Source organism: Crocodylus porosus, unplaced genomic scaffold (genome assembly GCF_001723895.1).
Source record: "Crocodylus porosus isolate Cpor-Errol unplaced genomic scaffold, CroPor_comp1, whole genome shotgun sequence".
In the NCBI taxonomy this organism is placed as follows: Eukaryota; Metazoa; Chordata; order Crocodylia; family Crocodylidae; genus Crocodylus; species Crocodylus porosus.
This window is the reverse complement of record NW_017728943.1, coordinates 4681436-4695483: the sequence shown is the minus strand read 5'-3', so window position 1 is coordinate 4695483 and position 14048 is coordinate 4681436. Positions and strand designations below refer to the sequence as shown.

The 14048-nt window shown below is 47.5% G+C and overlaps 1 protein-coding gene across 1 annotated transcript in view; it reads right to left on the bottom strand.

Moving 5' to 3' along the window:
- MARCH10 (membrane associated ring-CH-type finger 10) overlaps positions 1–14048 on the bottom strand; it is a 110257-nt gene that overhangs the window by 5962 nt on the left and 90247 nt on the right. The window lies entirely within an intron of this gene.

Sequence of the window (14048 nt, the reverse complement as noted above, 5' to 3'; positions counted from 1 at the left end):
TGCCCTTTGGGCAGGGGGCTGGACTCGATGATCTCCCGAGGTCCCTTCCAGCCCTAATGTCTATGAAATCTATGAAATCTATGAAATTGTATCCATGCTACTATACTTACTCAAATACATTGTGAGGTTCCACTCACCCCCCACCACTTCCAAATGGCATAGGGAAAAAAGTCCCTCATCTTATAATTACATACAGAGAAATCTCACTAAATACATTGTCTATTGTTAGATTGCTGTCAAAAAGGAACACGTGCTCAGCAATAGAAACCAACCAAGGAGCTGAATAAATGCAGCCAGCACTGAGCATGACTATAAAACGCATTCTTTTAAAATTGTGTTTCAAGGGCCAAATCAGTTCTAAATTCTACTGGGCAAAGCCCAATAGTCAAGTTTCAAGTTTCAACTCAGGAGAGCTAAATAGTTCAAGTCCATGTGGCTCTACCACCGGGCAAGTATCCTCCTTCTCAGACCCATCAGTCTGTGCCTTCAGATACTCGCCAGATCTGTGGCAGACATCCTATGTGCAAGCCCAGGGACCCTGGGGTTCAGATGCCCTCTAGTCTCTTTTGCTCCAAGCCAAAAGGCCAGGGAGCAAGCCCGGGGGAATGCAAGAAAACAGTTCCTCACTGCAACAAAATTCTGCAGTTAAGTTTCCTGCATCTGGGAAAACTTGCAGGGGTCAGCCTTCCCAAAATGCAAAGAACAGGCAAACCACCCCTGGGAAACTGGTTACTGCACAGTTAATACCTATTACAGCTACTAGACTTAATGCACCATAACCCAGCACATTAATGCACATGTAGACATGCCCTGTCTCTCCAGCCCTTTGGGCATTAACCCATACAGCATCATTTCATATGTTAAGTCACAGTTCATATTGATCGTCCTCAAAAATCGACACACCCATTCCCCTTACACAAAAGGGCACTCCCAAAATATATGTGGTACTGATTCTTCAGCCCCACATCCCTCTCGTGGGCACACTGTTGATCTTACCAAACCCCATTCATGCTGAATGCCCCTCACAGGAAGAATATTCCATATCATCATCCATACAATATCTATAAGTTTTCTTTTCAATCTACTGTCTGTCATTTCTTTCCACACATTTGCCATCTGTTTTTCCACCAAAAAACAACTTATCTTTCTTAGCATATTAATCACCTTCTTATCGTCTTTCAGTCACTGTAATCCCATCCTCTCAAGTTTATTTACTCTTAAAAAGCTCTCCATCTTTGCATAGTGGGCTGAGGGCTGCCACGCCCACAGTTTTTTCTAATCTTCCCCATATGTTCCTATGGCAATGCACTGTTGGTGCCTGCCACTTTAAGGGCTGAACCAAGGAGCCTGCAGGTTGATTGCAGTGGTCATTTTAGATGTCTGGATGCCTGTATAAAACACAGCAGTTTGATGCTGGCAGGGCAGGCAGAAACACTGCCTGGCTGCAAGGCTGAATGCAATATCCTTGGAGGTAAGGGCAAGAGCTTAAGGAGATTGTTTGGAGGCATCTGGTCCTGGGCATGACCTAAAACTTCACCCTGCCAAGAGTGGGTGGCCTGGTGGGGCTCTCAGTAGTGTGGGAGCTCCCAGGAAATACCAGGCCTATTAGCACCCCAGTGAAAGGTGAGCTGGGGGCGCCTTAATAACCCCAGCTCCCACAACTGGATGGGTTGCCCCATAGTAGGGCCAAGAAGATGAACCCAGGGTAGAGAGTGGGCTAGAGGCTCAAAAGCCTGACTTGAAACACCCTTGTCTGGTCAATGCTGGTGCCAGGACCAGAAGGGTCAAAAGGGCCAGAAACCCACCACAAGGGACACCCAGAGCTGAGGGTCTGGGGTTCCAAATGGCCTTGGAGGTGAGACCAGGCCCTGTGTGGCAAAGGTCCCAGGGGACCACGCCCAAGAGGGGGAAGAGTTCAGGGAGCTGGGCAGCCCAGAATGAGGGTGGAGTAGGCTGCCTGATTGGAGGGATCCAGTTGGGGTCTGCACTGCAGGATTCTGGGGCCCAGTGTGAGGCTGGTGATGTTAAGAACTGTGAATGCCAACTGCGAGGCATGGGCTGTGGTGTAGGGGAGGAACAGAGCTGCAGCTATCGCCCCCTGGCATCGGGGCAAGAATGGGCAGCCTCCTGCCTTAATAAGAACCAATTAAGAAATAACAAGGCGTGGCAGGAGAGGAGGCGGGTGGTTGGCCCAGAAACAAGTGGGCAGGCCAATGACAGATCGGCCCCGAGAAAGCCCCTTGTTACAGTTCCCTATCTTCTTAACATTCTTCCTGCCAGGTGACAGCAGAAGCATGCAGTCAGTCTTCCCTATGCCCTCCATTGCCTCTTTACAGAATATTCTTATGAAGCAAGTATACACTAAGTTTTCCAAGTCTGGCATCTCCATCCTCCTAATTCCTTGGTTTTGTATAGCTCCATTCTGGCTACTTTCCCCCCAAAAACAGCATATCTGCCTTTGTACCCTGTTTATCTGTTGCCATGTTGGTAAAACACCACTCCTGTGAAAAGGATGATTTGCAAGAGTACCATTTTAACCACAGCCACTTTACCTTTGAAAGATAAGACAGGTTGCGGGGGGCACTTACCTGTCCCTTCCTTCAGTGCGGGGAGGGACCCCCTTAGCCCTCCAAGAGCACCACAGCACCAGCCGGCCCTTGTGAACATGCATGCAGTTTAAAAAAGGCCTGGCAATGGGAGAAGCTGCACTCAGGTCCTGGCTCTGGTGCAAGATGTGTGGGTGAAAGCCCACTGTGCCCCCATGAGCCCAGGGACCCCCCAGGAGAGATCCCAGGACCCCCGCTGACCCCTGGCCTGCCCACAGGTAAGCAGGGGCCCATGGTGGGAGAGATGTAGCCAGCAGGAAGGCGGATGAGTGGAGCTGAGAAGGGTCATGCCCCCACCCAGCTACTACTTCACCCAGCCTCCCAGGGAGCCACACGACTGGAGCCTCATGAACAGGATGCACAAACGTGTGCTTCTTGGGCTGGCGCACAAGTTAGCAAGGGAGTTTGCACAAGAGGGTGAGCGGGAGGGCCCACACCCCTGCCACTGAACCCTCTAGGGTAGGCAGTCCCCTACAGCAGCACGATGCAGATGGGCACATGTCATACTCAGACTCTGCAGCCTCCCCCTCTGGCCCCTCAGGGGCTTCCAACCAGATGTAACCCATGGTTCCAGGCTCCACACGGATGGAGCTCCTGGCTCTTGGCTGTGGAGGCTGCCTGGCATGTTTCCAGGCTCATAGGACCGGGAGCATGGCCATCTACCCCTGCAGGGTTTGCTCCACTTTGGAGTCTCTGGGATGCCAGATAGGAGCTCCAAGCCTCAGTCCAGAGACTGTGTGCCATCAGGAAGGGTGAATAGGAGACCGACTCTTACTGCCAGGCCCTTCACAAACTGGAGGCAGAGGGTAGAGCAAGGTCACCCAGGGAGGGTCGCTCAGGGAGGACTCAGGGATCTCACATACTGTCCAGCCAGGGCATTGGACCAAGGTGGTCAAGGGCCCCAAGGCCCACCACACCAAGGTTCCCTCCCCCCTGGGGTTTTGCAACAGATTTGAACCTTCTGCAGCCCCAGTAGAGCCTGCAGAGATAACAGCTTGTAGCAGGGCACTAAGGTGCCTGCTACTGATAAACAGTAATACGGGCTTAGCTGCCAGTCACCAGGGCAGCACAGGTGTGGGTTGCCAAGACAACCAGTCTGGTCAGCTGACTGGAAGGGGGCAGGGCCTGGCCTATATAAACAGCGAGGCTGAGGCCAGAGTCAGTTCCCCTCTGGCAGCCAAGGAGGGTGGAGCTCTGCAGGAGCAAGCAGGGCAGGCATAACAGAGAAGCCTGATGGCCAGAGCAGCGTCTGCTTGATGATACTGGGTAGAGGAAACCCTGATAAGGATATGTGTGAAGGATAGCCAGGTTGGCTTGGAATTTATGTTGGAACCCAGGAATGGGAGTTTTCTTGCATGAGGATACTGGGTAGAGGAAACCCTAGTAGGGATATATATGAAGGTTAGCCAGGTGGCTTGGAATTTGTGTTGTAACCCAGGAGTGGGAGTTTTCTGTTTTGTTGTTACACCGGAGGACCAGGTGAGGCTGTAGGGGTTGGAGGAGGCCTCATGGGAGCTCCCCAGTAGTGGGGGGGTTCCTGGTGCTGGAGAGTGGTGCTGCTTTTTGGGGTGTCCTGACCCCGGCCCCAGTGTGGGCAATATTGGGAGGAGCCCAGTGTGGGCACAGGCGAGAATCCCCAGTAGGGCGCAAGACCTGGAAAAGGGGTCTTGTGGGGCCAGGTAAGGCCAAGGCTGCCTCAGCCTGATTTGTGGGAAGCCCCAGTGGGGCACAGGACCCAAGAAGGGGGTCTGGGGGCCAGGTAAGGCCAAGGCCACCTGAGCCATGATTGCAGGAGTCGCGAGGCAAGGCCCCGGTGCGGGCTGCGGGCGTGAGCGCGAGGCGAGGCAAGGCCCCGGTGCGGGCTGCGGGCGTGAGCGCGAGGTGAGACAGGCAGGCACGGAGATGAGTTTGGGGACCCATGAGGTCACGGGCGACTGTGGGAGTCACATGCAGCCCCAAAGGTTGGAGTGCACTGGGCAATTAGATGGAGCCAAGATACATCAAGGCACCGTGCCAAGGAGGGTAAGAAGGCAGCCTCCCTTTAACAATATTTACCAACAAAGACATGGCGGGCAAGATAAAGAGGGTGCATTTAGACCCGATTTGGCATGGTAGGTAGGGGGTGCTAGGGGAGCTCACGGCACCCCTAGGTTGCGTCCTGCCACATATCTCCTGCAGGCAAGGGAGGATCACCCACCCCTACTCTCTTGAAGATGAAACACAGAGTGGTCGTCTTTAGCCCAGGAGGTCTGCTACTTTCCAGGGCCCCACATCAAGGACATAGCAGAGAGGATACCAAAGATTATCTGGCCCTCCAACCACTATGGTCCTTATCCATGTGTGCACAAATGGCATGGCTCAGAGCTATCGCAGCTGGGTCATGAGAGACTACAGGGCTCTGGGAGCAGGGCTTAGGGGGTTGGGCATGCAGGTGGTGTTTTCCTCACTCCTCCTGGTTGTGGATTATGGGCTGAGAAGGGAGAGATGAGTTGAGGAAGTCAACCAAAGACTGTAGTGCTGGTGTCATCGTGAAGTCTTCAGCTTCCACAATCACAGTCTGCTCTTTGGTGAGAGAGGGGGTGGTCTGCTGGGGAGAGAGGGCCTACACCTCACTCCACTAGGGAGGAGGCTCTTCTCAGCCAGATTGGCTGACCTGCTCAACTGGGCTTTAAACTAAGCCTGTTGGGGGGAATATCGCCACTATAAGCCCACTGGGCAACCCTTGTAAATGTAGCAGGCTAAGACACTTATGGAAACCCACCCCTACCCTAGCCCCGGAATGATCTGTGGGAAAGGCAAGGGCCCCCAGTGGGACACTTTCCTGCCTGTACACCAATGCCAGGAGCTTGGGAAATAAACAGGAGGAGCTGGTCCTCCTGCTAAACAGAATGACTATGACCTCATAGGGATAATGGAAACTTGGTGGGACTTCAACTATGACTGGGCCACAGGTATAGATGACTATACCTTGTAAAGGCATGATTGTGAAGATAAAAGGATTGGGGGTGTAGCCCTCTATGTCAGGGACAGCTACACATTCCTCCAAATTGACATTGGCACCCAGGAGGGATGACTGGAGTCTCTCTGGGTCAAAATACTTGGGGAATGTAGCTCAGGGGACATCATGGTAGGAGTCTACTGCAGACCTCCTAACCAGAAACAAGAACTGGACCAGGAATTCACCAGGGACCTGGCTGAGGCTGCATGCTTTTAGTGCATGGTTGTCATGGGAGACTTCAACTAACTGGACATCTCATAGGAAGAGCACTCGGCCAAACCTAACCCATTTAACAACTTCTTAGCCTCCATTTTCCTGAGCAGGGTCTGGATCAGCACCCCCTGCCAGGACCCTCTTAGGCCCCAGGGGAGGTGCACCTAGGCCAAGGGTCAGTGAGGATCTAGTCACAGAACTTCTGGAGGGACTGAACGTATTTAAATCAGCTGGTCCAGATGATCTCCACCCCAGAGTGCTGAGGGAATTAGCTGAGGTCATTGTGGGACCCCTGGCATGGCTTTATGGGCACTCGTGGTGCTCTGGTGTGGTGCCAGAGGACTGGAAGAGGGCCAACGTGGTTTCCATATTCAAAAAAGGGAGAAAGGAGGACCCAGGAAACTATATGCAAGTTAGTCTTACCTCGATCCTGGGCAAGCTTTTTGAGAGAATTATTCTGGCACATGTCCACGAGGGGCCAGTGGGGCAGGTTTATTTAGGGGCAACCAACACGGGTTCATTAGCAGCACGTCCTGTCAGACCAACCTGGTGGCCTTCTATGACCAGGTCACCAAATCCTGAGATGCAGGGGTAGCAGTGGACGTAATCTTTCTGGACTTTGGGAAGGTCTTCGACACTGTCTCTCACCCCATTCTCATTAAAAAACTGGGGGACTATGGTGTCAACATCTACACAGTCAAGTGGGTCGCCAACTGGCTGGAGGGCTGCACCCAGAGAGTGGTGGTGGACGGGTCATTTTTGACCTGGAGGGATGTGGGCAGTGGGGTCCCCCAGGCCTCGGTCCTCAGGCCTGCACTATTCAACACCTTCATCAGTGACTTGGAGGAGAGGGTAAAAAGCACCCTGTTCAAATTTGCTGATGACACTAAGATGTGGGGGGATGTGGGCATGCTAGAAGGGAGGAATAGGCTGCAATCAGATGTAGATAGGTTACAGGGGTGGGCGGATGAGAATAGGATGGGATTCAACACAGACAAGTGCAAAGTGATGCACCTGGGGAGGAACAACCGGCACCATACATACAGGTTGGGGAACTCCCTTCTTGTCAGCACAGAGGCAGAAAAGGATCTTGGAGTCATCATTGATGCCAAGATGAACATGAGCCGGCAATGTGGGGACGCAGTCAGGAAGGCCAACCGCACCTTGTCATGCATCCACAGATGAATCTCAAGTGGGTCCAAGGAGGTGATCCACCCCCTCTGTGACACTGATCAGGCCGCAGCTGGAGTACTGCGTCCAGTTCTGGGCGCCACACTTCAAGAGAGATGTGGACAACGTGGAGAGGGTCCAGAGGAGGCCACTTGCATGGTCAAGGGGCAGTAGGGCAGGCCCTATGGGGAGAGGCTCAGGGACCTGAACCTGTTCAGCCATCACAAGAGAAGACCGAGGGGGGATCTAGTGGCAGTTTACAAACTAGTCAGGGGGAACCAGCAGGCACTGGAGGAGTCCCTGTTCCCCCGAGCACTACCAGGTGTGACTAGAAATAACGGTCACAAGTTGGCAGAGGGCAGATTCAGACTAGACATCAGGAGGCACTACTTCACGGTCAGGGCGGCTAGGATCTGGAACCCCCAAAACCTGGAATAGACTCTCTTCAGATGTGGTGCAGGCACCTACTCTGGGCTTATTCAAGAAACACTTGAATGTTTATCTTGTTGGGATCCTTTGACCCTAGCCAACTTCCTGCCGCTGGGGCAGGGAGCTGGACTTGATGATCTTTTGAGGTCCCTTCCAGCCCTAACGTCTATGAAATTACTTTCTACCATTCCACAATCCCACGATCTGCCTCATTTTTACCTCTGAATTCTCCCATGCCTTTGTTCCTTTCCCTTTGGTGTCCTTTGGAATACCCAAGATCTTGATTACACCCTCTACCACCAGCAGCCTGAAATTCTGTAAATTCTTCCGGTTCCTCACAAACATCCACCTACTTTTCATCTGATTTAATTTTGCCCCTGACATTTCATCATAGTCCTCAGTATGCTTCAATATCCTCTCGATTGGTACATTGTCCTGATCTGTATATCATGTACATTTAACTTCTCCTCCTTGTAGCTTCACACCACTTACTAGCTTACCACCATTCTCTGTGCCAATGGCTCCATCACACACAAAAAGATAGGGGGCAGTCATTAAACAGTCACACAATCTTTTGGCCAGTACTTTTGCCGTCAATTTGTAGTCTATGTTTTAAAAGGGTTATTGACCTCCAGTTGCCGAACACATCTTCCTTTCCCTTAGTGAATATAAAAATTAGCACACCTTCTGCAAAATCCTCCCATATCTCCCCACCCTCCATTATATCCCTGTATGTCTCTATATCTGTCCCCAGCCATTGCCAAAATATTTCATAAAATTCCACTGAAAATCCATCTCTTCTCAGTACCTTCCCTCTCAAGCAAACTTTTAAGCAGTCCTCCAGCTCTCTCATACTTAACTTCTCCAGTTTTCATTTCTTTCTATCCACTATTCCTTCCCTATTTCCTCAAGAAATAACTTCATTTTTCTTCCATCAACTCCTTTTCTTTTGTACAGTTCTTTATAAAACTCTGCCGCCACTTCCAACACCTTTGCACTCTCTTCTATTCTGATTCCTTCTTCAGTTCTCACTGCTTTCAGTTCCTTCCTTCTTTTCCTTAATTTCACTGAAAAATACTTACATCATCCTTCCCCCTTCTCCGCCCAAAGCACTCTAGTTAGAAAGATTTTCTTATGTTTTCCTTTCAGACCATTCTGCAGTCCATTGCTCTATGTCTTCCAGTTCTTCTTTCACTCGTACTTCTTTTACTGCCTCCTTTAATAATCCTGCTTCCTTACTATCAATTCATTTAGCTCTTCCACTCTCTTCTTTGCTTCTCTTTGACCAATAGTTCTGAAACATTCTGTGGTTCTTCTCTTGATCATAATTCACCACTCCAAGACACTTTTATAGTATCTCTTCAGAGTCCTCCATCCTTTACGCAGTTCCACATCTTCTGAAGAGGTCTTCCCATATTGTAATAATTGAACATTTAACTTCCATATCCCTTTCCCCCTACCTTTTGCTTTTTATCTAAACTCACTTCCATTCTCAGAATCTGGTGATCACTGATGGTCACATTTAAAATCTCCTTCTTTCCAAACCCTAGTCTATTTGGCATTAATACACAATCAGTTGTTGACACCTGTCTGTCACTCATTTCCATCCTCATAATCACCTTCTCACCAACCTATACATCCTTTAAATTTCCGTTTATTAAATTTAATCAGTACTTTTGATGGGCTGCCTAGCTCTCTGTCTCCTCCATCCCCTCTCCTATCCCACTCCTTGTTAATGCAATTGAATCCCTCGCCAGAATTTGCTGCCTACCTCTGCCTACATACACCTCTAACTACTTAAACATCTAAATCCTTCTTTGACATTCAGCTGCTGCATATATATTATAATATGAGATTAATATATATTAGATAGATAGTTAGAGAGATAAAAACACTTTCTTTTCAAACTTCACCAGCATCTGTTGCAGTCTCACTTCCACTTGCAACACTTCCACTTCCTCACTCATGAGCAACATCATGACTCCAGCCACTTTGTTTACATCTGATCCCGCCCACCACAATTGTCCCCATCCCTATTTCTTTACAAAACACTCGTAATCCCTCTCCCCTGGGATTTCATACTCCTGTAAACATAGTATGTCCCCTTTAACCCCACTCAACAGTGGCATAATCTTATCTGACCTCTTCCTCAATAACACTCTTCTGACATTTAGAGATGCAATACACAGTCATGCGTGTCCATTTTAGATTACACATCTCTACCACTTTACAAGTCTTCTATGTTGCTGCTTGACTTAGCCTGCTCTAATCCTCACCCTCTTCACATCCCCATAGTCTTTGCCAATTGTTTTATTGCTTTGATATTCAAGAAAGCCTCCTCTTTTCTTTTCCCCCACCTTTCTGCTTCCCCTCCTCCCCTTTCCTCTCTCCATTACCCCCTGACCACACTAGCTCCAATGAACTTTTTTGTCAACCTGTCTCCTTCCCCCACTCTCTATCTGCCGACTTTTTTCTAAGCTTCAAAGCATGTGATTTTTCTTTTCTTTTCCCAATTCGGCTCCTTTCTTTCTCCTCCTCTATCTTCACTCCTCCTCCTTCTGCCTGTACCATTCTCTCCTCTTTCCTTTCTTTCTCCTCTGTCTCAAAGTCACTTGTTCCACTTATCTTTCCTTCTTTCCCCTCTGTTGCTAGCTGAGCTGCTTCAACTACTGAATTTCACTCTCTTCTTCCCTGGCTCTTCCTTCTTGTGACATCTCTTCCACTGTCATCCATTCTGATTCAACATCTTCTTCCCCATTGCCACTGTAACTGTCCCTTTTCCCTGCAAATAACACACTTCAGTACTTACTAGCACTCCACCATCCTGTGCCCTTTCCTTTCATTTCTGCAGCACACTGTATACCAGCAGTATGCAGCCAGATGTCCTCCCTGCCCACACTTGCTACAGAGTTTAGGCTGTCCAAAGCACATTGTAAACCATCTATGCAGCCCTACTTGGATTACTGGCAGTAAGTGCATTATCCTGCCAGGACTTCTCATCTGCCCTCATTAGCACTCGGGCTCTCCATGATCCTGTCCATATACCATATTTAAATTGCCAGGGATCCTGGCTTTCTCTGTTTAAAAATTGCAGCTTCTCTGGCAAAACTCCTAAATTCTCTGATTAAAACCCCCCAAAATCTGTGTTTTTCCATAATTAAAATGAAACACCACTATATCTTTAGCTATCATTGTAACACAATGTTGTATTGATGTATTTACAATTTTAAAACAAATTGGAAGCTCACCAGTACCTCAGTCATTATAATAACGATTATTCCATTCCTTGTTCATCAGGACAAGGTGTTAAAGACATTTTGCCTAGGCTTTGATTAACAAATGTTTTGTTTGCATTTCACTCATCACAACTAAATTCCAACTGCCAATGGTGAAAAGAATAATAGAAATTAATAATTGTTTCTTCTGCAAGTACATTGTGTAATTTTCCTGGCTCAGAATGACTACCATCATTCCAAACTGATAGTGACTTTACTCCACTGTTGAAGCAGAGAAAAAAACCCAGTGATGCATAAAAAGAGAAACGTGAACTTAATTTTTGGAGAATATGTATGACCTTGAGATTCTTAATTATGTTATCTGGAACCATCAATAGTGTTTTTATTTCAAACACTGACTTTTAGCAATAATTTATTCGTTCATAGGCAGGGCTTAAATCTTAGCATAGGACCAGGACACAGATACTCCTAAATTCCTGTCTATCTCTTCAAATATGGAAGTCTCTTGATCCAACTTCTTAAAGTGTGGCATCTGTCACTACTACTAGTGTAACAAACCTAAGTGTTTTATTGGTTTGAAAATTAAATCCTTTCCTGCACTAACATCATTCCTCTGCAGTGTGTTTCTGAAATCTCCGCATACCATTCTTCTGGATGTTTTACTTTTCACTGGGTTTTAGGGCTCTTTCTGGAATTTTTTACTCCCTGCAGGCAGCCAGCTTTATTCCTAGACTCCTGCTTTATTCCAAGCCATGATGTCTTCCTTTAGGCTTTCAAATGGTGTCTGACAACCTCATTTTAAATAAACCTTTATGTTCATATACATTTTACAGCACAATGGCAAATCAATCATCTAGAAAATAGCTTGGTAACACTTCTGTCAAAGCATTCTGGGAAATCATCTTTTTATGACCGACTATGGCCTAGAGCCATGCAGATGGAGAAATATATAAATTACTGCAAATAATTTGAAAAAGCCTTTTCTACCAGATTGTGCATCATCTACTAGTCAGTGGGAAAGACTTTAGCACATCAAATTATTTATTTAGATTTGTACAAATGCTAAAAAGGGCATTTATCCAGATGTTTTTGGTACTCATAGCATAACTAGAAATACATCACAAATATTGTCTTAAAAACATAGCTGTATAATTTGATATAGACCACCAGCAAGAAATAAGATGATCTAACAAGTTTAATTACCCCACCCGTCTCAATTATTCACCCTTATGAGGCCTCTGATTTTGAAATACCTGTGAAAAAGGATGCATTTCGTAGCTTGTTCTTCAGTGTTAAAATGGAGAAGTATAATCTAACTATACCCAATATAGGCATACTTTGAAGCTCAAGAAAAAATATACATGTGTGGACTTCTGCATATGTGTTATTAGATCATTTTAGTCTTTATGCCAGGATGTACAGGTCATATTATTTGACTTCCAGGAAGTAAAGTGGTATCTCACTACCCAAAACTCACCCAGAACTTGGGACTGAAGTTATAATCTGGCACTCAGAGGGAAAGGTGAGTTGAAAGGTTTAGTCCATAGAGTAATATTCTGTTGCAAATATATAAAAAGTGGTGTCATAACATCTCTTTGATATTTATACATGTCCTGGTACACTGGAGTCCTGGTACATTATCAAGGCTCTTGGGGCTCATAGAAAAGGAGGGCTAGAAAGGACCTTAGGGGTGCATCCCCACAAGCATGCATGTGCAGTCTGTGGCACCTTAAAGCTGGTTTGAGGCACTGCAAGCTGCACACGGTGCATGTGCACCCATGCACTGCGCTGCTAATTAGCAGCATGGTGGCAGGGTTTTGACACAAGGAGATCCCGGTGTCAAATAAAAAAAAACCTGTGGCTAAAAAAAGTGGTATGGTGCTCGTGGCAGCATCTTGTGCTTCCATAAACCAGAGCCTGGCCAGCCAGAACCAAACTCTGGCTGCTGGCCAGGCTCTGATCGGCCAGTTTGGCACTGCTGCTGCTCTGGGAAGCCCCCAGAAACCCAGGTAAGGCTGACTCCAGCCTCTCCTACCCCATCTGGGTCCCTTTGCTGCATGCCTGAGCATGTGTGCAGGGGCATGCCCAGAGACAAACAGCAATGGCACAAATGTGTCACTGCTGTTTGTCCCATGGGAAACGTATGCCCCTGCATGTGCATGCTCATGGAGACAAACCTTAGGAGGTCATTTAGTCCAACCCTTGGTCAAGGCAGGATCATCCCTATGAAAACTATATAAGTACTTGTTTAAACTGTTGCTAAAACAACTAATAACCCTGTTACCTAACCAAGGATATGCTAATCTGCCACAGGTAAAGGAGGGGAATGAGGGCATTGTCAATGTCCTGCCACTGCAAAGGTTATTAAAATGCACTCATAGATTTCATAGACACTAGGGCTGGAATGGACCTCAGAAGAGCACTGAGGGGCAGGAAGTCAGCTAGGGTCAAAGGATCCCAGCAAGGTAGGCATCCAAGTGTTTCTTAAAACAGTCCAGGGTAGGTGCTTGCACCACCTCTAAAGGGACTCAAAAAAGTTCCAGAAAGAGGGACAAAGGAAGGCAAAAAAAGCCCCAAACAAAACAAAAAAACCTCCGCTGTCCAGGCCAATCTGACTGTGGGGCAAAATGCCTTCCTGGTCCCAAATATGGCAATTGGTCTGACCTTGAGCAGAGAGGCAAAAGCCTCCAGCAAGGAATGCCTGGGTTTTAGTCGCAGCAAACTAATTAGCACACCCCAGGCCAAATCTCCAAACTTGGCTGCAGCCAACACCCAATACTTCTGAGGAAGGCCAAAATAAAACAAACCACGACACTTTTAGCACTAGGAGGGGAAAAATTCCTTCCTGTGTGGCAGCTGACAAAGCCTAGAAGCATAGTATAAGACAAATACTCTCCTATCTGCTCTGCAACCTTTGACAGCAAACAATTCCACACATCACACAGAAGAATTGTTTTATTATTTTTCCATAGTCAAAAATGAGTGAGAGCTAAGAGTTAGCATTTTCCAAGAGGTATCTTCAGTCTAAATAGGTTGGGTACCACTGTGGCTTGATGGTTACTTTACTACTAAGCGGAGTTACTAATTCAAGCCTCATCTGAGCTAAAATCCAGATATTCTGCTCCTTGGGAAAAAGGGATGTAACCCTTAGGCCAATGGTCAGCAACAGTTTGGGTCAGATTAATGTAAATGAGCAGGTGCTAGGACCCAGGTGCTGCCACTGGTTTTTCTCTGCAGCAGCATGGAAAAGTAACTACAGGCATACCTCAGAGACATTGCGGGTTCGGTTCCAGACCATCGCTATAAAGCGAGTCGCACAAATTTTTTGGTTTCCCAGTGCATATAAAAGTTATGTTTACACTGTACTGTAGTCTATTAAGTGTGCAATAGCATTAT